Below are 22,498 nucleotides of genomic sequence, written 5' to 3'. Positions count from 1 at the left end.
CTATAAAATTTTTACGATCATCTTTAAAAGTAGAAGTATTTCTAGGTATATCTTCAAAAATATTAGTTTTTTATTAAACATTTCTGAAGACACATATGAATTTATATAATGGCCGCACTTTGAAATTTTACATCCTTTTTTGGCGGGGGGAGGGAGACATTACCCGTAACTATGGTTTCCAAATTTTGTTACGATCTTCAATGAGTTTCCACATCTATTTTTAACTTAGCATTTCCAAAAACAATTTTACAGAAAATTAATCAGATGAAATCCTTTCAATTTTACTTATGTTGAACAATAAATACAGTACAAAGTCCGAAATCCAGACGTCCATTATCCGGAATGATCTAAAATCTGGACCCCAAAGCCACAAACATTTTTTTTTTTTTAATGCTTTACGCATGCGAATTTGATTTTTTCTTCCATAATAAAATATGGAGATTTTCACTTGAAAATTCCAATTCTTAATTTCCCTTAAGGCACTAAATAAAATACCTTGTTATGGAAAAACAATCACGTAACGGCGGTATCGAGTGCCAGCCCTAGATAAAGCCTTAAGTATATGTGGAAGTTTATTTATTCAGGACTCAGATTATTTTGAAGCATGTGCAAGAAATAAACATAGGTATAGTTGTTGTGTAATTTGAAGAAAAAGGCTAGAGGGCGCTGTTGCTCGCTTAGTTGTAAGAGAATAAAGTTTGTTCATGTTGAAGGCGGCGGCCTAAGAATACGCTCTGTATATAGTAATTAAAATATTGTTAAAAATGAAAAAGTGTTAAAATTAGTAAACCCACTGAACCACCATTATCTGACTTGGAGATGCACAAAATTATTAGATGGTGCATCGGCGTAAGGAATTAAGGCTTTGTGAAGATTTTAGGTGTTCGATCCAAGTGTTTCGATTTCAATGGATATTTCATATTCAAGGGACAATGGAATTCCAAATAAAGGTAGGGAAATCTTAAATTAATTATTTAGTGATTATTTGTAGTACATTAGTAAGTATTTATTATTGCTGTCGTGGGTGTATTTAAATTAAATAAAATGGAAGAGAAGTTAGATAGATTGAAACGTAAACATTCCACATTGAGATCGTCTGTTAGTAGGTTAATTAAAGTGATTGAAGATAAATTAAAAATTGAAGGGGATGAAAATTTGATTAAAGAATTACGAGAATTGTTTGAATTATTAACCGAAAAGAAAAATAATTTGAGAACGCTTGATGATGAAATACAAGAGTTAATTGATGTTAACTTAATTGAAGAAGATTGTAGTATAAGCGAAGAATACAATGGCAAATGTATAATTGCTTGTAGTCAAATTAAGCAGTTTCTAGGTGCGGTTACCGCAGTACCGCCAGCGAGGAATCCCCAAAGTTCTGATTTAAACCAGTCTAGTGGTAATGGAATTTTGCATGTAAGTTCCAGTTCTAGTGGGAGTAGTACGCTGAAATTACCAAAATTAATGATTGATAAATTTTGGGGAGACCCCAAACAATGGAATGAATTTTGGAATAGTTTCGAAAATTCGATACATAAAAACGAAACGCTTTCAAAAATACAAAAATTTGTATACTTAAAAACATTCTTAACGGGACAAGCTTCGAATGTTGTGTCAGGCTTTGAGTTAACAGAAAGTAATTATGATAGTTGTGTAGCATTACTAAAGGACAGATATGGTCGAAAAGACCTGATCATTAATTCATTCATGAATAAAATTCTCAATTTAGAAGCTGTTAAAAATTCTGCTAACGTAAAGGCTTTACGTAAATTATATGACGAATTAGAAGTTTCGATTCGTAATTTGGAAACTTTAGAAGTAACTTCTGGCTCATATGGACATTTATTAATTCCAATATTATTAAAATTAATTCCGGACGATTTAGTTTTGGAATTTAATCGGCAAAGAGGATCGAAAGATAAAGTTGAAGTTTCGGAATTAACACAATTTATTAAAACGGAAATAGAATGCAGGGAAGTTTCAAATCTAGTATTAAGCGAAAGGAAAAATCCTGTGCCTCCGCGAGTCTATCAATCAAAATATGAAACTAGAAAATATATAAAAAATACACCCACGGCTGCATTTCATACTGCAGTTAACCAAAAATGCATCTTTTGTGGTAATTTGCACGAGTCATTTAAATGCGAAGTGAGTGTTTCTGATAAATTAAAGAAACTAAGATTCGAAAACCGCTGCTTTTCTTGTTTTAAAAAATTCCATACATCAGAAAGGTGCAGAAATAAAACTAAATGTAATAAATGTGACGGTATGTATCACAATGAATCGATTTGTACTAATAAATCCCTTGTAAACAAAAAGTTGGAACAAGGTTATTCCAAAAATGAAACTGAATCTCTGACTTTGAATTCTGAGGAAAGAAATAAAGTTCAAAACTTAAAATTGATTGCTTCTGTTCCTCAAGGTGATAATAATAATGACTGTAATTCTAGGGAAATATTATTACAAACTTGTACAGTTTATGCTTGTTCTAAGTATAAATCAAAATTAACTAGATTAATTCTTGATCAAGGCAGTCACAGATCCTTTATAACGAAAAAATTGGCCGACCATTTAAAACTTACTCTAATCCGTTATGAAAGACTTTCTGTTTATTCATTTGGTGCGACGAAGGCAATGAATCATTCCTATCCGGTCGTTGAAATCGAAATTCAGAATTGGAAACAAAATAATAAAATAAAAATTGAATGTTTGATCTCGGATGTTATTTCCTCGGCGTCCATCAGTGTGCCTAGTAAACAAATTGCAGACTTCATGGAGCATATGGGGTTGCAGATCGCCGATTGTGCAAGAAAAAATAACATAGATGTTGAGATATTAATTGGAGGGGATGAATTCTGGAATGTAGTTTATTCTGAAAGAATTAAAATATCTGAAGGGTTGTACGCAGTCAGTTCTGTGTTTGGTTGGGTTGCCGCAGGAATCCAGAAAAATAAAACAAACAAAAATTGTTCTGAAAATTTAGCGGTAATGACAAACACTGTTGTGTTGAAAGATTTAAAAGGTTTTTGGGAATTAGAACATATGGGAATTAATGATTCTGATGATTATTCCGATATTGACTGCGAAATAGACCAGTTTGAAAGAAATTTGCAGTTTAAAAACGGAAGATATGAGGCAAATTTAATCTGGAAATACAGTCCGAATAATCTAGGAAATAATTTTGAGGTAGCTAAGAAACGATTCGCAAACTTTCACAATAAACTAAGTAAAACTCCGGAGATTTTTCGGGAATATAAAAATATAATTGAGAACCAGATATTAGAAGGAATTGTGGAGGAATGTCCAAATAATGATACAAATTTGGGATATTTTATGCCTCACCGAGCAGTGATACGACCTAGTGAAACTACTAAGGTAAGAATTGTGTACGATGCTAGCTCAAGGACAGAGGACACGAATTCGTTAAATGACTGCCTTGAATCGGGACCTAATCTAAATCCAAATATACTAGACATTATGTTAAATTTTCGTAAGTTTAAGATAGCGTTTTGTGGAGACGTTGAAAAAGCCTTTTTGATGATAGGAATTGCTGAAGGTGATAGAAAATTTCTAAAATTTCTTTGGTTTAATGAAAATAATGACTCCTTTAAGATTATGCAAATGTGTCGCGTAGCTTTCGGTTTGACTATATCTCCTTTCATTTTGGCCGCCACTATAAAATATCACATTCGAAAATATAAAGATAAAATGCCAGACAGTTTCCAAATGTTAAATTCTTCTGTCTATGTCGATGACCTATATTTTGGAGCAGGAACGGTTGAAGATGCATATCGGTTATCTGTAGATGCGGTTAATATATTTAAGGATGCTGGGATGAATTTCAGAAAATTAAGAACTAATTCTAAAGCATTAAACGATTTATGGGTCTTAAATGGGATTAAGGAATCAGATAACAAATTAACTAGTGAATCGAATTTCTTAGGCATGATTTGGAATTCCATTGAAGACAATATAAAGTTAAATTTAAAAAATTTAATTGACTTTTCTACTGGAAACGATTTTGCTACAAAAAGGAAACTTTTGCAAAGTATCGCCCAAATATACGATCCATTTGGATTTATTGCACCCTTTGTTATTCGGGCAAAAATTATTATGCAAGAAATCTGGTGTTCCGGTTCTGACTGGGATGAGGTTCTTCCTGCAGAGATTAAGGACAAATTCAACATTTGGCGGGAGGAACTTAATGATTTAACTGAAATATCGATTCAGCGAAATTTCTTTGATGACGATCCAATGAATATAAGCCTTCACCTATTTTCGGACGCTAGTCCTAAAGCATATGGGGCCATCGCATATTTCAGATATTGTACGAGTGATTCTAAAATTAAAACTTCCTTTATCATGTCGAAATGCAGAGTTGCACCTTTAAGAGCAATCACGCTTCCTCGTTTAGAGTTAATGGGAGCACTCGTGGCTGCTCGAATGTATAAATATTTGAAAAAATTGTTTGGTGATTTAATTGAGGATGTTTATTTTTGGAGTGATTCCGAAATCGCCATTACTTGGATTAAAGGTTCGCCAAATAACTGGAAACCATTTATCGCCAATCGTGTTACAGAAATACAGAGTATATGCAACAACAAATTGTGGAACCACTGCGAAGGAAAACAAAATCCTTCCGATTTACTAACTCGAGGAATTAGTGCTCAGTCACTAATTAAGAATGATCTGTGGTGGCATGGGCCACACTGGTTACGTTTTCCTACTGAAAACTTTCCAAAACAAAAGAAATTAAAACCAAATTCAGAATCGTTGGAGTTAAGAAAAAGTATTATTTTGACTGCACCTGTAATTAACAATGAATCCCCAATTTTGCATATAGAAAAATTCAGTTCTTTAGGAAAATTACTTCGAATTACTGCCTATGTATTTAGATTTATTGGGAGACTTCGGAAAAGGTCTACAGAGAATGGACCTTTAAGTGCTTTTGAGATTAAAGCAGCTGAACATTATTGGGTAAAAATTACGCAACGAGAATCGTATCAAGCGGAAATAATTAAGTTATCAGATAAAAAATCAATTCTCGATTCTTCCATCTACTCCCTTAATCCAAGGCTTGATGAGGAGGGAATTCTTCGGTTGAAAGGTCGCATTCAATTTGCAGACTGTCAAGAGAATTTAAAACATCCTATTCTATTACCCTCAAAATGCAAGTTTACCGAGTTGATCATCACGGACTCGCATGAAAGGGTATTCCATGCTGGAGTTAATTCGACACTAACTCAGATCAGAGACAAATATTGGATCATTAAGGGAAGACAGCGTGTTAAGACTATCATCAGCAAATGTGTGATATGCAAACGATATAGTGCTCGTCCTGGGGTACAGGATATCGCTCCACTTCCTCCAGACAGAATCCAAGAGTCGCCTCCATTTGCTGTGACCGGGTTGGACTTCGCCGGTCCATTTTTTACGAAAGACAGGCAAGGTAAAGTTTACATGCTGTTGTTAACGTGTGAGGTCACTCGTGCCTTACATATAGAGATAGTAACTGATCTCAGCACTGAAAGTTTTTTGCTAGCTTTCCAAAGATTTTTAGCTCGCTGAGGACTGTGTACCATCGTGTACTCCGATAATGCCAAGACTTTTAAAAGAGCTGATAGAGAACTAAAACATATTTTTAAAACTTTGTGTGACTCATCTGTGAAAGAATTATTTTCTGCTAGAGGCATAAATTGGAAATTTATTATTGAGAGAGGTCCATGGTGGGGAGGGTTTTGGGAGCGTATGGTACGAACCATAAAATCCAGCTTGCGAAAAATTATTGGTCGATCATCCCTTACTGTGAAAGAGCTTGAAACAGTGCTCATTGAAATCGAGGCAACGATTAATTGTAGACCAATTACCTACGTGTTTACCGATCCCAATGAACCTTCTCCACTAACACCCTCTCATTTTCTGGTTGGTAGACGATTGCTATCTCTGCCTGCTAATAAAATAACATCAAATAATTTGATTGGGTCAAGAAATTCAATTATTAAACGATATAAATACCATCAAGATATTTTAAATCATTTTTGGAAGCATTGGAGATCAGAGTATCTTTTTAATCTGAGATTTGCCAATATTTGTCCTCCACACTCTAACGCATCTCACTTTAAAATCAACGATATTGTCTTGATTCATGACGACAAACATCCCAGAAATCTTTGGACAATAGGTAAAATTTTGGAATTAATGCCAGGCAGAGATGGTAAAATAAGATCTTGCATAATTAAAACACCTACTGGTACCTTAAAAAAAGCCTATACAATTGTTATATAATATGGAACTTAACTAATGTTTGTATTTTGTATTTTTAGGTTTGATTATCCTGACCTTGCTGATAGGTATCATTTAATGTTTTGTAAAATTTTATGTGCTTATAATTATGTATGCATGTTTGTTATATTTAACCATTTCTCCAGGATTTATTGTCGAAATATTAATTGAATATTCTAGGATTTATTATTGAAAGATGAACTCTCCACCGAGTTCAGGTGGGGAGTGTTGTGTAATTTGAAGAAAAAGGCTAGAGGGCGCTGTTGCTCGCTTAGTTGTAAGAGAATAAAGTTTGTTCATGTTGAAGGCGGCGGCCTAAGAATACGCTCTGTATATAGTAATTAAAATATTGTTAAAAATGAAAAAGTGTTAAAATTAGTAAACCCACTGAATCACCATTATCTGACTTGGAGATGCACAAAATTATTAGAATAGTAAATAACTAAACTAATACAGTTCAGGCTTAATTCAGTACTCTATAGGAGCAAGACAAAATTTAGCGAAACAGCTTGGCTTTCGTCGTCAAGATTGTGATACACAGCCAATAATGTATAATCGATGCTATTAAGTTAGGCTAAAATTATCTTTACTGATTCTAAGGCATTTCAATTAATGCAGCAGACTGCACTGCGCTCTGCTCTTCTAATTTGATCCAGCTTATTATTTTTTGCAGACTCTTTTTATTACGGCAATTTTATAAAAACTAAGCTTGAACTTTCAATTAAGTCGAAAAGTGTTTCCAATTCTGGAGTTGCCAAAGGATATCCATAGCGAAACTAAGTTTTCATGTCCATTAAACAAAAAGTGGAATTTCTGCAAAATATGGATAAAGGCATATCCGTCTCAAAATTATGCGAGGAATATGGCATTGGAAAGTCCACTATATATGAGACAAGAAAAAATAAAAAGGAACTTTTTGAATTTTTTGTGGAAGCATCTTAAACAACTTGCATTGAAAGAAATGTTTCATAAAGTAAACAAATGAATATTAAGCTTTCTTTTGTAAATTTTAATACCCTTTAGATCATAATTCTTCTTTATTTCATAAATTACGGTTTCATATTTTTAATTTTATAATTTCTGCATGCAATCCTACCAGATTTAAACTGATGATCTATAATCCGGAATCGCCGAAGTCCCGACGAGTCTGTATTAACGGCTTTTGACTGTATATAACAAAACATCACTGTTGCCACAAAAAATCTACATTATAAGGAACATATTAAATTGTGTATTAACTGAGTTCGTGCACGTTCCTGAACAGGCCCATTTCCTTCCAATGGATTCACACTCCATCATTGATACAGAATTGTATTGAATTTTAATTGTATAATTTCTGCATGCCATCTTACCAGATTTAAATTGATGATCTATTATCCAGAAAAATCCCAAATCTGGAATCGCTGAAGTCCCGACCAGTCCGGATTTCAGACTTTGTACTGTATTTATTAATACCATATGAAGAGATACTTTTAAGAATATTACTCAAATTTTTAATGCATTTTATTTTCACTTTTTTTAAGTGTTTGTTAGAGTAAATTTTTAATTTTGCAATGTTATTGTCTGTTATTTTACTTAATTTTATATACAACAAAATTTATTTTGTAGATTTCAAAATTGTGCATCATAAACATATTTAATACTTCTAAATATATAAAACAATACATAAAAAATATAAATAAAACATGCTTATCTTCTACTACAGATATGTTTAACAGCAACAAAATTTAATAATAAGATTTTTCTTTTCTTTCACGGTTGAAGCAAATGCAAGAAATAAAAATAATTCTGAAGACATTTTTTATGTTGAAAGGTATTTAGTGGCATTAACTGCACAAGATATTTTTAAGCAAGTTGTAGCTTCTATTTAAAAGAGCCACTGATATTATCATCCAAGACTCATATTTTCAAACTACAGTTAATTTTTATATAAACATGAGGTTTAGAATAATCACTTTCCTAAAAATCAAATAATGACACAAACATCACATTCTTTGGAGCCTGAATTAATCAGAATCACAGAAGTTTAGTGGTTATGTAGAAACTATCCGCAGCAGGACAACTCAGAAAGTTCTGGGAACAAGTAAAATATACACAAAAAATTTTGGAATCATTTACCATGATCTCTATTAAATAAATTTAAGATGATTTCTCAAAATAAAAATTCCACTTTTTAAAAAATTAAATCCTGGAAAGCACTTTCCTGTTTTCACACATGTGCTTAAAATTCTAATTTAGAATGCAATTGTCAAAAACTGAATCATTGCCTATGAAAAAATACTTCATTTTCAGATTAGATATCAATTCCCCTCCCCCCTCAGTAGTACATAGAGTTCAAACTGCAAAATGTCCTGCAAAAAAGAAATAAAAATGCATTTCAATAGTCAGTACATAACGGAATATGCTATACAATATTTACATATATGTTGCTTCAAAGCACTAAACTGGGACGTAAATTTCTTCTGAAATTTAAGATGAATATGAAAAAGGTACACAATAAATAATTATTAAACTAACTTGAAGACCTTTAACCAAGAATTTAAACATGCTGCTAATTAATGTACACAGAATCATAACCTCTAGTGCAGTAATACGAAATAGCAAATGTAATAAACAGTAACTCTTTAATCAACATTAAGAAAACTGCTGAAACTGAACATGAAACACAAAGTTAATAATTTCAAAAAAAGTAATAAAAAAAGTGTTTCAAACCTTTACATATAATAACATGTATACACACTTTTGGGCATAATAGCAATTCAGCCTTTTAGGGCATAGTGCATGCTGCAGGAAAGGTTTGAGATGGCACACAAAGTTGTCTCAGTTCACCAGTTCCTTTGGCCAGTGAAGGCAAACTCATTAGTCAACAGAGTCAATTATCAACAGTTCAACACTGAAATCTCTTTACAAAGCCATATTTTTTAAACTTAAATTACATAGATATTTATACTGTTATACACTTAATTAGATGCTGGCTTTTAGTGAGAACGTTTTCGATCTGATTAAGGTACGTTCGCTAAGTTTCAACTTTTTTCCAACTCTCCCATCCATACTTAACTTGTATTCTTGTTTCGTGTATCTTCTTCCATTCATTCTCTGTATATGTCTAAATCATCTTGTACCTTTCTCAATACTACATCTTTTTTCGCTCCACAACACTCCCTAAAATTAACTCAATACTTCAGTTTTTAAGTCTTAGTTAAACTATATATGTATGTTGAATAAAATTTGATATTATACTTAATAATGATACTATTTATTGATAAAAGAGAATTGTAAGATAGCAAAAAACTTAAATCACAATAATGACTAACAGAACACTAATGTGAACAATGGCCTTGCATCTCCTTGAAAAGTTTGCATTTTGTATGTTGTTTTTAATTTTAAGCATTATTCCAAGTTTTCATGAATAAGAGGACTTCTCGATTTACTCTTGACAAAAAGTTCATGTTTGAAAATGATTGTTCGTATGAATATGTAGACTCAAATAAGGAAAACATCAAACGTTAGTTTTTTAAGCTGATTATATGTGTCGGGAATAATATTATTCCACATGTTAAAAATCAGCATATCTTCCTTCTCCAGGTTACTCGTGCTGTGAACTAAGCACACATTATTTTTCTCAATGTTTCTGTGTCTGAGATGTTCAAATTTCAAGTTCCGTATATATATATATATATTTTTTTTTTAATCCAGCAATTGATTTCAGAGTTGCCAATGTGAATACTAAACAGAAAAATTCAATTCTGTTTCACTAGTATTAAGGGGTTTTTAAACAAAGGCTAACGTTGCTTTGCTAATTCTGAATTCCTGAAACCTGCTGAGAAAAACTTCTCTCGTATCTAAAACTGTTAATTTGAAATAGCAAATGTCAATATTAGATCTATTTTCTTGGGGATGTTTCAACAGGCTTGGAAAGTGAATCAAAGTTTCTGTTTCAAAATCTTGAGCAAAAAGAGATAATTTGCTTTCAAATGAAATACTTACCATCGTAAATGAAATAGCTTCTTACAACATCAGAAAAATTGTGTTTCCTTTCTTCTGTAGTTTTTTTCATTAAGCTGATTTAGATGAGATGTAACGTCTACCATAAAATAAAATTTTTGGATCCACTGATCATTCATTAGTTCTAGATTATAAACACTCTTTTCAAGGAGAAATGCTTTAATTTCTGTTAATAAGGATGCAAAATGTTTCAAAACATTTCCTCTTGATAACCAATGCACTTTATTATTCAGCAGAAGATCTGAGTACTTGCTCTCTATTTCAACTAAAAATTCCTTAACTGGTGATGATTAAAAACTTTAGTTATAATGGGGTTCATAATAATATAATCACGAATTCCATAACTTTGCAAATTTCTTCTGGAAATGTCTGCGCACAAAGCACTTTTTGATGAATGATACGAGGGTAAGTAAGATCTTGTTACTGATTTTTCCTTTCAAAATAATAACAAATATGTTTCTTACGCCGGTCATTCTTTTTGCCCTGTCTGTTGCAATTGAGACAAGTTTATCGAGTGGAATATGATGTTTATGAATACATCCAATTACAGCAATTGCAATATCTTCTTCACGTGTTTGACTTTCTTCTTCACGTGTTTGAAGGGCAGTGGGTTTTTGGGGGAATAGAGCACAAATCAGGTCGCTGTTTTTTAGTTGCTGTGCCAGACAGAACAGCGGATACTCTTCTCGCTTTAATTAAGGATTGGATCAAACCGGGAACCCAGATTATTTCGGACTGCTGGAAAGCTTATGACCGTTTGAGCGAAGAAGGTTTTAATCACTTGCAAGTTAACCATTCGCTCCATTTCGTAGATCCTGAAACCGGAGCTCATACTAACACAGTTGAAAGACAATGGCGTGACTTCAAAAATTCTTTGCCGGTTTACAATCGTCGAGGAGATTTTGAAGGATACATAGCCTGGTATTTGTTTAGGAAAATTTGCTCTGCATTGAATGAGCATCCATATGTTAAATTTCTTGAAATTATTAGAGACATAGACTGGGAAGATTGGCATGTACTTCAGGGAGGGGCGGTTAAAGGATCTTCGAAATCTTAAAAACAATACCTATTATTGGATTTTTTTTTCAAATTTTTTTGTTATTTTTCATCTTCATGATCCATTAATTTGGCTCTAAATTGCTTTATCTATTTATATATTTTTTTTTTTAATTTTTTTATTCCTGCCCTTGATATTACATTTTCCAAATTTTTTTCATTGATATCTAAATTATGATTCCGATTTTTTTTTTTTGTGATACTTATCAATAAACAACAGATTAAATGATTCAAGAAAAATGTAAGTAGATATTTTTCTTTTATTTTATAATTGTATACTTCAATTTTTGTTAAAAAAATTCATACACTATTTTTAAAAATTGCTGAGATAATTATTGTCACATATGTTTTACTGTTAATTATATTCTATACATTTATATTTTTATATTTTTTTATATAAGGTATTTTAAAGTATTTGAATTTAATAATATTCTAATTCTTTTAAATGTTGGATGATGGTTTTTAATTCGATATTCAATTTCAGTAATAATTTAATCTAATTAAATGTTGGCACAATGTTTTATAGCAGTGTTTTTATTCTCTTCTTTGCTATATGAAAGTAATAACCAAACCAAAACCGAAAGTAATAACCTTACTTTAGTATTTTATACTCATAGTAAATGTATTTATTTACACTTGCCTGCCATCTTAAAAAACGGCATTTTCAACAAAAAATTAATCTATTACTTCTAACGATATTTATTTTTTTTAAAGTTTCGAATACTTTGAAAACAGCGTTTTTCAAGATGGCTGACGTTTGTAAAAATCGTGCCAACATATGCGCCAACGTAAATCGCCAAAAATCTGTGCAACCGTCTAACAAAGTAGCACCCAAGCTGTTACCCGGATGGGCACTGATGCGTTGGTGAATGTCCCCCTGCAAGATTGTTTGCCATACATGCTCCAATATTCAAGTTAGATCACTCTGATCTACAATGGTACAAGATGCTTGCTCATCAGAGCCCAGACATACTCTATTGAAAAGAGACATTTGGCAACCATGCCTGCCATAGAAGTGTTGAAAAAACACAAAGACTACCATAAGTAAAAAGGTGCAAGGTTGAGCATTATCCTATGGAAATATATGTTCAGAGGTACGTGAAAGGAATGGCAACACTATGGGGTGCTGAATCTTGTATTCGATGCTGTAAGGATGTCATGTAATGACAACCACCGAGGTCCAGCTAACAAATGAAATAACCATACCATAACTTCTGGCTGATAGACTCTGTGGAGAACAACAATTAGGTGAGTATGCCACCACCGTTCTGGGCATCTCCAGAAACATCTTCACTGGTCATTGGGGTTCATCACTGAATATAATTCTATTTCAGTCTGCGAGATCCCAGGCCAAATGCACTTCCCACCACAGCAGACATGCTTGACGGTGTGGAACAGTGAGGGGCAGTCAGTGCCATGATTTCAGCCCCCATTTACCAAGTTTTTATATTAACAGTCACTCTGATGTTCTGGTTACTTGTTGGATCATTCATAAGCACCGATTGGACAATCAGGCTGTTCTCGCATTCTGTTGTTACTCTCAGTCAACCGCTACTTTTTTGAAGCTCCGTACAACCATGCTTCGCCTGTTCCTAACAACATCATCAAAAATGGTAACATCGCTCTGACCCAATTTCCTAGCAACCCCTGCTATTTGACCATCTTGCTGTTGTTAATACAACTGCAGGTTCTCTCTCAAATGGTGACATTTGCTCATAATGCTTGAGAAGCCATCTGCAAAGCATTGGTACAGTCCATGTGGGTTGACAGAACAGACTGGCATGGAAATTATGCCTTATCATTAGAATGCCCTGTTATTTTATATACCATCCGGATGCTCTGTAGTAATGAGCTGGAGCTCCAACTAGTCAGTCATTAGCTGCCAAAAGTTATCATAAGGTATGGGCATATACAATTGCGCCCCATTCATATAATACCACATTGATGCGTCACTTTTTAGAGTGTACAAATGAATTAAAAGCTATTTAACATTTAAGGCTATTTTTAGACATTTTGAGCAGCTATGTGAAGGAAATAGGGAAAAAACCTTACAGAAGTATAGAAGACTGAATTTCTCTACTGAAAGCCATAACTAATTCCCTTTATGCTGTTCATACCGTAACCTATATTGTAATCTGAACTCCATCCACAATGCAAGCCATTTGTTTTGCAATGATGCTCAGCTTCCTTTCTTGTACAATCTACTATGCACTTAACCAGAGCAGTTGCTTTACTCCTTCTGCATGTAATTTTTTTCCTATGACAGAATTGGCAAACACTGATCGAAACACAGATCAGTGCTTCACCAGAAATGATGAGAATGAAAACCCTGCATTTGTAACAAAATTGCCATAATTTTTTATAGAAAAATGAGGGCACTGCTTTTGAAGTAGATTTTATTTTTAATGCAGTTTTTATGTTAATTAGACTCCATATGTCACCTTCAGTCACCATGGCTTGCACGAGTAACTGAAAAGTCAAAATTGCACACAGAAGACAATACACAATTTTCTGAAAATTTTTTTAAGTTGCCTTTCTCCACTTTATCTGCACTTTGGAAGAACTTTTTTTTTTTTCCTCCCAAAATGACTTAAGTATGCTTACTGCATAGTTTTAAATAAAAATACACACAAAAACCAAACACATGTGCTCAATGGCTTCAACAGGTACAGTACTAGAGTCCAATAACACTCGCACAGTGCGATGTCAGCATAATGATTTAACTGTGACAAACCAATTCTACTCTATCAGTACAATTGCTGCAGCCAGTAACACATATTAATCATGACATCAACACAATCATACATGTTTATCAATCACTTTTGCTTACTCATGTAGTCACTTGACTCAAACTTGGAATTTTCTGTAGCAATTTTTGTTATATCTTAAAAAGCATAAAATTAACTTTAGACCAAAACTCAGTCACATCATCATAATAGCGGATTTGAGTTCTGAATTATTCATGGGAAACAGGACAACCATTTAAGTCCCAAGATCCTTCAAAAAAGTATTAAAAAGTTCAAGTCAAGAATTTGTATGCTAAATTAAATACTGTTAAGAAAAACAAGTTTGAAAACATCATTAACCAACATATAGACTGAAAAGAATTATATCAGACTTATTGTGTCAAGATGTGGACCAAAAGATAGTTCTAATTTATGGTTAAGATAAGATAAGCATCATCATTTACATACTTAACCCACTCTTAAGATTACTGATCCTGACTCTGCCAGTCACTTATGAAAAAATGAAGATACAAATATTTCAAACTAAATGATCCTGCTTACATTTACAATTACAGAAGTGATCTTAGGATCCAGCTTGTACAGCCATTATATCCTACATTATATAAAGTGCAGAAACAAAACATTTTGAACACTACCCAATCACCTAAAGGGGAATAAAATGTTATGGTTTTGAATTCGATTTACACAAGCCTGATTTCATCATCTACTACAATGTTTTAAAAATATGAGTTATGTTCTTTATGCTAAGCTTGTACCGTATGCATTAAATGATGCTTAAACAATATATTTTGTAAACTTTAAAACATAAACCAACTGCAGTAACACATTATTAAATAATATGATAAAGGTAGGTTAGGTTATTTGAATATGGAAAAGCTACAAGGGCTGTCTGCCTAAGAGGTGGAGGACAATTTGAGACAAGCTGGCTTGTATTTATCAGCCTGTCCCCATGAGTTTTGACCCAAACTGGATCAAACTGTCAGTATTCAGTAGTGTGGGCCACTGGTGAGGCAATACAATAAAGAATATGCCAACATTAATGTACTGCGGAAAGAACATACTCATCAGCATTTGTATCCATATCTTCTTCAATAAAAAAAACTCAACATTTTCATATTCATCATCTTCATCAGACTCCCGTTCACAGAATTCAACATGGGCAGGCTCATTTTCATATGCATAAAGAGGTACAGGCATTGATAACAAGCTAAAAATAATAAAATTTATAATATCAATAGAAACAGATGCTGCCAAAATATAAAACAGGTTTTAAAATTTTTAAATTAAAAGGAAATAGTGCTCTTTTTCTGATGAAACATTACATTAAATATTTATTCCCAGTCAGAACGAATAAATTAAAAAATAAAGCACAATGAAACAAATTAAAACTCTCAAAAATTACAATAAAAAATTCATATTATACAGTGTCAAACATTCCTCTCTACATACATATAATTCTAAGTTAAATTTAAAGATTCACTTCATTCAAGGTAATTATCAGCATGGCTTTACCCAAATATTAATTAATTTACCATTCTTCTAGTGTATTTATTGGGAAATTAATTGACTTAGCAAAATAAGAAAATGCGCAAAATTTAAAGTTAGAACTCCTTTCACAATCAATCCTATCTTTTTAAGTTAGAAGGAAAAATTAGTCACCAAAATCAGGTAAAGACAAATTATCAAATACAGTACAAAGTCCGAGATCCGGACTCGTCTGCAATCCCAAATTTTAGGTCATCAGTTTACATTTAGTAAGATAGCATGTAGAAATTATCAAATTAAAAGTATGAATAGTTGTTTACAAAATAATGATGCATTTATGACTTTAAGAGAATGAAAGTTTACAATAAATAAATAAACTTCGATATTTATTTGCTTAAGATAAAATAACCCGCTGAACAAGTATTAATTTAGGATTCAAACAAAACAAAAAAAATCAGTGTTACATCTGCAAATTTTCACAGGACTAGTTTCAATGGTTTTAGCGAACCATCGAAACTTAAAATAATTTACATTTAGAGAAATGTTTATTATATTAAACATTTCTCTAAATGTAAATTATTTAAGTTGCATTGTCACTTTCTCTTTATTTTTACAGATAGATATTATTCTTTATTCAATTGCCAGTCCTCCAACTGCCCTCTCGAAAATTCCCACTAAATCGTCAGTTGAAATCTTTTCATTCTCGTAAACCTCTCTACTTTTTCCACTATCAGTAGCGATATTTTCTGAATTTAGAACCATATTAGATTCCGCCATGTGTTAGTTGATTAATGATTGGGACACTGTGATCACAGATGAATAACATCAATATCCAATATACCAGTTTAATATCAACATAAAAGATTACCAGGTCAATCTTTGGATTATGGTAACTTGGTGATTTTTTGGCGAAAATTTGGTGACCAACCCTGCTACAGCAACCTGCTAGTTTTTGTTTGAACGCCATTTTGTTTTCATGAAGTAAAGGCATTTTTTTTTTTTTACTCAACATTTTTTCCAACAATCTGCTAGCCGAATTACGCTTATGCTAGAACTTTTATGGAACAAAAGTGCTTAATCATGATGAAGATTAGGTGCGAAATTGGGAGAAAGTGCAGAATCGCAAACTGCTTGCCACGTTTTCAAGAATTGCACATACACGGTATCCATGTACATGTCGACCTATTTTCAATCAAAACAAATCCCAGAATTGCACAAAAATGGCATTGCGTAAACTCTTGACTTTATCCATGTACACTGCTAAAGTCCTAGCTAGTAACCTTTATCGTCTTACCAAAATGTCGCCAAACTACCTGTTACCATATTCCAAAGATTAGCCGATTACCATCCTGTTTGGTATATAGTTACTAGCATTTTTTTTAAAAAAATCTTAGGTATTGCTGCTCAAGATATTTCTAAACTGTCATAAGTTAATACTCACTGATGAAATATGTCATGAGTTAATACTTGGTGATGAAAGCTTAAAATAATGAAAAATTATTTCCCAGTTTGGCATCAGGGTTATAAGTTATTTGGTAGTTATTTGGTATAAGTTATTTCTAAACTGTCATAAGTTAATACTCACTGATGAAATATGTCATGAGTTAATACTTGGTGATGAAAGCTTAAAATAATGAAAAATTATTTCCCAGTTTGGCATCAGGGTTATAAGTTATTTGGTAGGTGTAAATTTGGCAGAGAACTTTGGTAGTGTTTCAGTTTGCGACATATGCCAAGCAAAAAGCTGTTTGTAGAGCCAAATTATTGATAATAGAATATGCCTATAGTGTAGTGGCTCACGTTTGTTTTCTAACACTTATGCTTTTCACCTTTACTTGCAAATGTCTGTTATTAAATATTACCAAAATGGCTTTTTATTTCCCATAGAACATATCACTATATTGACTATGGTAAGGAGCTAGCCTGTTATAATGAACGACTTTAGGCTTGGAATTTGATGACTTAGGGATCAGAACTACAACATTGTTCAGCCTGTGTAAGTACCATCCCAAGGTGACTATTTAGGAGAGAGTCCTTTCCATCAAATCGGATTCCTCAAACAAACCTTGTCTCCTTCCTTCAATCGATGTCCTGTAGCTCTCGTGTCATATCGAGTCTTCATCTTCTCTGTTGCCAAGTTAACTCACTCTTGTGCAAAATCATGTATAATTTTGAACCATAGCTGGACATCTTGGATGTACTCTTCAGGGAATGAAGGCGCATCCAAAGGACAACAAACAAGAGATCACTAGACAGACGAAGGTCGCAACTGAAGAGCATATGGGATGAGAAATAAGCCAGTGGTCTCATGGACAGCACTGGCAATAGGTCAGTAAGAATAGTGGTAGTGTCTTGTCCTAGTCCTTTTCGTTTTTGGAAACCATCAGGGAGAGGTTATTAAGGATGGTTCAATTAAACCTCTTTACCATACCGTCTGACTGAGGATGTAAAAGTGTCGATTGGGTTTTGTCGACGACAAGTAGCTTGCAGAGTTCTTTAATTACAGTTGAGCTAAAATTTCTTCTTTTACAGGAATGTAACTGAAGAGGCAATCTGAATCTGGAAATCCAGTGCTGTAACATTACATCTGCTACCGTGATAGCCTCTTGATTGGGAATAGGATGATACACTTCAGGCCACTTGGTAAAGTAACCAGTGACAATAAGGACGTATTTGTTGCCATCAGCAGTTTGTGGCAGATGTCCCAGGATGTCAAAGGCAATACATCCAAAAGGTATTCCTACATTGTAATTTTGTAGCTTCCCTTGGTTGCATTTCTTCGTTCTTTCCGACCAGCACAGGCATCGCAAGATCGGCACCACTTTTGCACGTCATCCTTTGCGTTACTGCAATAGAACTCTTGAACTCTCTGCAAAGTCTTCTCTGTTAAAGTTAATTCGCTATTGTGCAAAATCATGTATCATTTTGAACCATGCCTGAACATCTTGGATGTACCCAAAGTGGTCCAATTCAAATTTCTGGTATAAGACACTGTTTCAAATATGGAGCGAGTCCCAGAAAGCCCAGTATTATTTTGCCGTAGAACTATCGATTGAAATGTCCTGTCAGGTAGGTTTTGTGTTTGAAAACTCCATTAAGTCAATTATAGGTTTAATGTCACTGTCCTGCAGCTGGTCTTTCCTGACTTCTTTGTCACTGCATAGGTCTCAATCAGCCGATGTTGATTTCATACGACCGGTTTAAGCAGCTTGTATTTCCCATTGACCTTGACACAATATGAGCAGCTTTTTAGGGCAGGGTCTTCTAGACAGGGCACATCGACATTTACATGTGATGATCCCTTCTGATGACAGACAGTCATGTCATATTCCTGGAGTCTGTATCTACCAGGCTATTTGGATTTCAAAATTCTTGAAATTTAAAAGACAGGTCAATGATGCATGATCCCATGTGGAGCAGGAATTTTCTGCTGCAGAGATAATGATGGAAATGTCCTATAGCCTTAACTATGGCAAGCAAAACACGTTGGAACAGATGTTAGAACCTCCTTCAGGTTGCTAAATGCTAAATCCACACAAACTTTTGTTTGCTGTCTGTGAAGTGGTCTTGCGATGTATGAAAAATTCTTCACAAATCTCCTATAGTAGTTGCAAAGACCCAGGAAACTTCTCAGCTGATGCACATTTTCGGGGTGTCTCCGGCCTTCAACCACTGACACCTTTTCTGGATGTGTACCCACCTTCAGCAGAGATGACACGTCCGATGTAAGTCACTTCTTGTCTGAATAATTTGCATTTGGCAGGACTCAACTTTAGACTGGCTTCGTTCACTTTCTGAAGTACCTTTCTAAGATTTTCTAAATGTTCTTCATAACTCTTCCCGACGATGATGATCATCCAAGTATATGAGACAAGCTTCACAGGAAAGACCTCTCAGCACAGTCTCCATGAGGCACATGAATGTCGCTAACGCATTACATAATCCAAATGGTGTCCAAGAATATAATCAATTTTAGGAAGAGGGCAGCTGTCTTTCTTTGTACCCTCGTTTAACCCTTTGATGCACGGTGGTCGTGCCCTGAAACCACCATTTTCAGATTTTTTTTTTCTCCTCTTTTTTCCGAAATTTTTGAGTGAAAATGAATTGATTACTGATCTTTTACATCTAAATAACACAAAATGACTGTAAAATCATATATGTTTTAGGTATTAATACTTCAGATCGGATGCCTTTTAAAATTCGTTTTCGATGAGACAAAATAACTTCCTTTTATTAATATATACAACTTTAAATTTCAAAAGTTAGTCATCGCACATCAGGATTTCTGTCATAAACAATAAATAATTGCAGTAATTAAACTGCATATATATAAAAAACCTCTATATATGTGGCATTTGCTATGTGGTTTCAGGGCGCGACCACTGCACCACTAGAGCATTGTGTCACAATGCTTACAATCCTCTAGAGGCTTGGTGGTCACGCCTTGAAACCACTGGCATTTGTTTCTCAATGACGTTCGCTTGCTTTTCAAATAGGAATGTTTATTTTTACCCGGATATAGATAAAGGGTTTTGAAACCACAGAGTTTAAGTTTAATTCATTCAATGAAATTTATTTATTTCTAGGAAACATTTTCCTTAATAAAGGCTAAAAATTGAAAACTAGGAAGCATAAAGTTACCAGTAAGAAATCTCTAACAAAGTGAAAGACCATCCACATAATCCAATTGCTATATTAATTAATCTCAAAATAAATAAGAAATATTGACTTCCAGTTAACAGTTACAGAAAGAGGCTCTCTGCAGAAGCATATATGTTTTATGAAAAGAAATTTTCCCTAAATATATTAATGATTACTATTTTTATGTCATAATTTATCAGTTCTAAAGATAGCAAAAAAAGAAAAAGAATTTTCAGGAAAGCTTAACTTTGAACATTTCTATTATTTTGTGAAAGCAAAAAAAATCTGTTTATTTTACAATTTTTAATTAACATAATCTAATATTTTAAAGCATATGCATAACTTTATGATAAGAAACATATTCATGGAAGGGTTATTTCACATTAGGAAAAGCTTCTATCATTCTACAACTTTTATTTATTTTTAATTAAAACAAATTTTAAGACTATTTAACAGGAAGAGAGAAATAAAATGGAATGGAAATATCCCTATTATAAATAACCAATAAAAGTCCTGAATTTTTTTAAAAAAGTGTGGAAATTTTTCTCTTTTTAAATATTTAACATCACTGGATAAATAGTAGCATTTAGGTTGATTAGCATATTTCAGCTAAATATTCACCGTATCCTTAACTCTTACTATCTATCACAATATCAAATATACCTAATATTAAAAGTTTGAAAAACATTATTATAATTAAACTGTCTTGGTCTAAACATCTTACCAGATTAATAAAGTTCTGCTTCAAGTAAGAGAAAACCAGTTATGTAATTAATTGATAATACTGTATTATATTCTACAGGATATCTTTGTTGGTTTTCCAAGAGGTTTTTCCTTTCGAATTCTGTCCTGCTTCAGAAAATATGTTATAGTGTCAAAAGCTGTTAAATACATGATTTTAGAAATTTTCAGAAAGATCATTTGAGAAATTTTACTAAAAAATTTCCTTTTTCTACTTGCAAACCAAAAACAAATTTAAGAGTTTCTAGTTTATTTACAGCGTGAACTCCGTCTAAGGTATTTTGTGCGTTATGGCATTTTGTCCCATTTTTAACGAGCATTTTAAGCACACGGTTCTGAAGAATAATGGTCAACTTAATATAATATGTGACATGACGAAAATATGGTCAGCCTATTTTTGAAGTTATACTTTACATCTGGATTTATTGTATTGAAGACTAAGAAAACGCATAATTCAAGGAAACTAACGTTTTATAATTTTAGTTTCGCACATTTAAATATTCTGGCACTTTTTTAGGAAACTAAACATATTCGACTACATTTGCACATCAAAAATTTTAATTTACTCGTATATTGAATTCCTGTGTACAAACGGAACACAAATATTAATATTTTGTATAGTTGAAAAAAAATATATAAGTGAATACATACAAAACAAGCCTTTTGAAGCTTCCTTCTCCATATCCATAATCATCTGCTAATAAGACACACGTGAAGTTATAGAACTTTTAAAATCAAAAGCCCGCGGTACACAACAGATTTGTTCTTTGGTGTAACCAAAACCACAACCGGCGAATCAGCTTTACGCTGCAACGCAGTGTTGCCAAATCGCGCAATTTTTTCGCAAATTTGCTACTTTTGACAAAACTATGCTGCCAAAATTTATGTGCTTGTAATTTTGCGAAATTTTCGCTGCTCTTTTTTCTTAAACGCACACATGTTAAAATATATTTTCTCTTAAAATTAATTTATAATAAAAAATTTCCCCCCCCCTCACTTGTTCCACCAGATAGGTCATGAGGCTTGCAGAAGTAAGGAAATACATCAGCAACAGATAAGAGCTATTAATACAGATGAATAAGACAACAGAATAATATATGAAACCTAGATCTGGAGAGAATAACGAATATATTGTTCCGGATTTTGTATTTTAGTTAGCAATTTTTAGTAGAATTTTAATTAAAATCGTTTTATTTCACCGTGTAATGCAGCGTATGAAGAGTTTTAAGAGAAGCTACGCCGAAAAAGTAAAAATACTGGAGCACGCGGTGCTTGTAATAATAGATATCTGGTAATGTACGAGTATATTTAATCCGAATAAATGTAATTGACTACTGTGCTAGCTGTGACCGTTAATTCTAATCTTTTGCTTTACAGAAACTGGTGCACGATTGAAAAGTTTTAAAACGCCGGAGAGAAATATCTCAGTTCAGTTGTTTACATAACTGTTTTGTTGAGTGTAGCGAATTTGCAGTGAGATCGGATTAGCTTTCTCTGAGCTTTGGATTGCGTTTTATTTGATGTTTTAGTAGTTTAAAATG

At 33.1% G+C, this 22,498-nt stretch overlaps 1 long non-coding RNA gene across 3 annotated transcripts in view; it reads right to left on the bottom strand.

The window, feature by feature from the left end:
* LOC146996634 (uncharacterized) overlaps positions 1-21,767 on the bottom strand; it is a 67,690-nt gene extending 45,923 nt beyond the window's left edge. For all 3 annotated transcript variants that reach the window (XR_015041524.1, XR_015041525.1, XR_015041526.1), the window contains exons 1-2: positions 21,609-21,767; positions 15,152-15,297 (exon numbers count right to left, since the gene is read on the bottom strand). This is a non-coding gene — a long non-coding RNA (uncharacterized LOC146996634). The remainder of the gene's footprint in view (positions 1-15,151; positions 15,298-21,608) is intronic.
* Between the last annotated feature and the right edge of the window lie 731 nt (positions 21,768-22,498).

The sequence above is a fragment of the Stegodyphus dumicola genome, chromosome 6 (genome assembly GCF_044657685.1).
Source record: "Stegodyphus dumicola isolate Sdum_Otavi_A_Nest chromosome 6, ASM4465768v1".
In the NCBI taxonomy this organism is placed as follows: domain Eukaryota; kingdom Metazoa; phylum Arthropoda; class Arachnida; order Araneae; family Eresidae; genus Stegodyphus; species Stegodyphus dumicola.
This window is presented reverse-complemented; position numbering and strand designations above follow the sequence as displayed.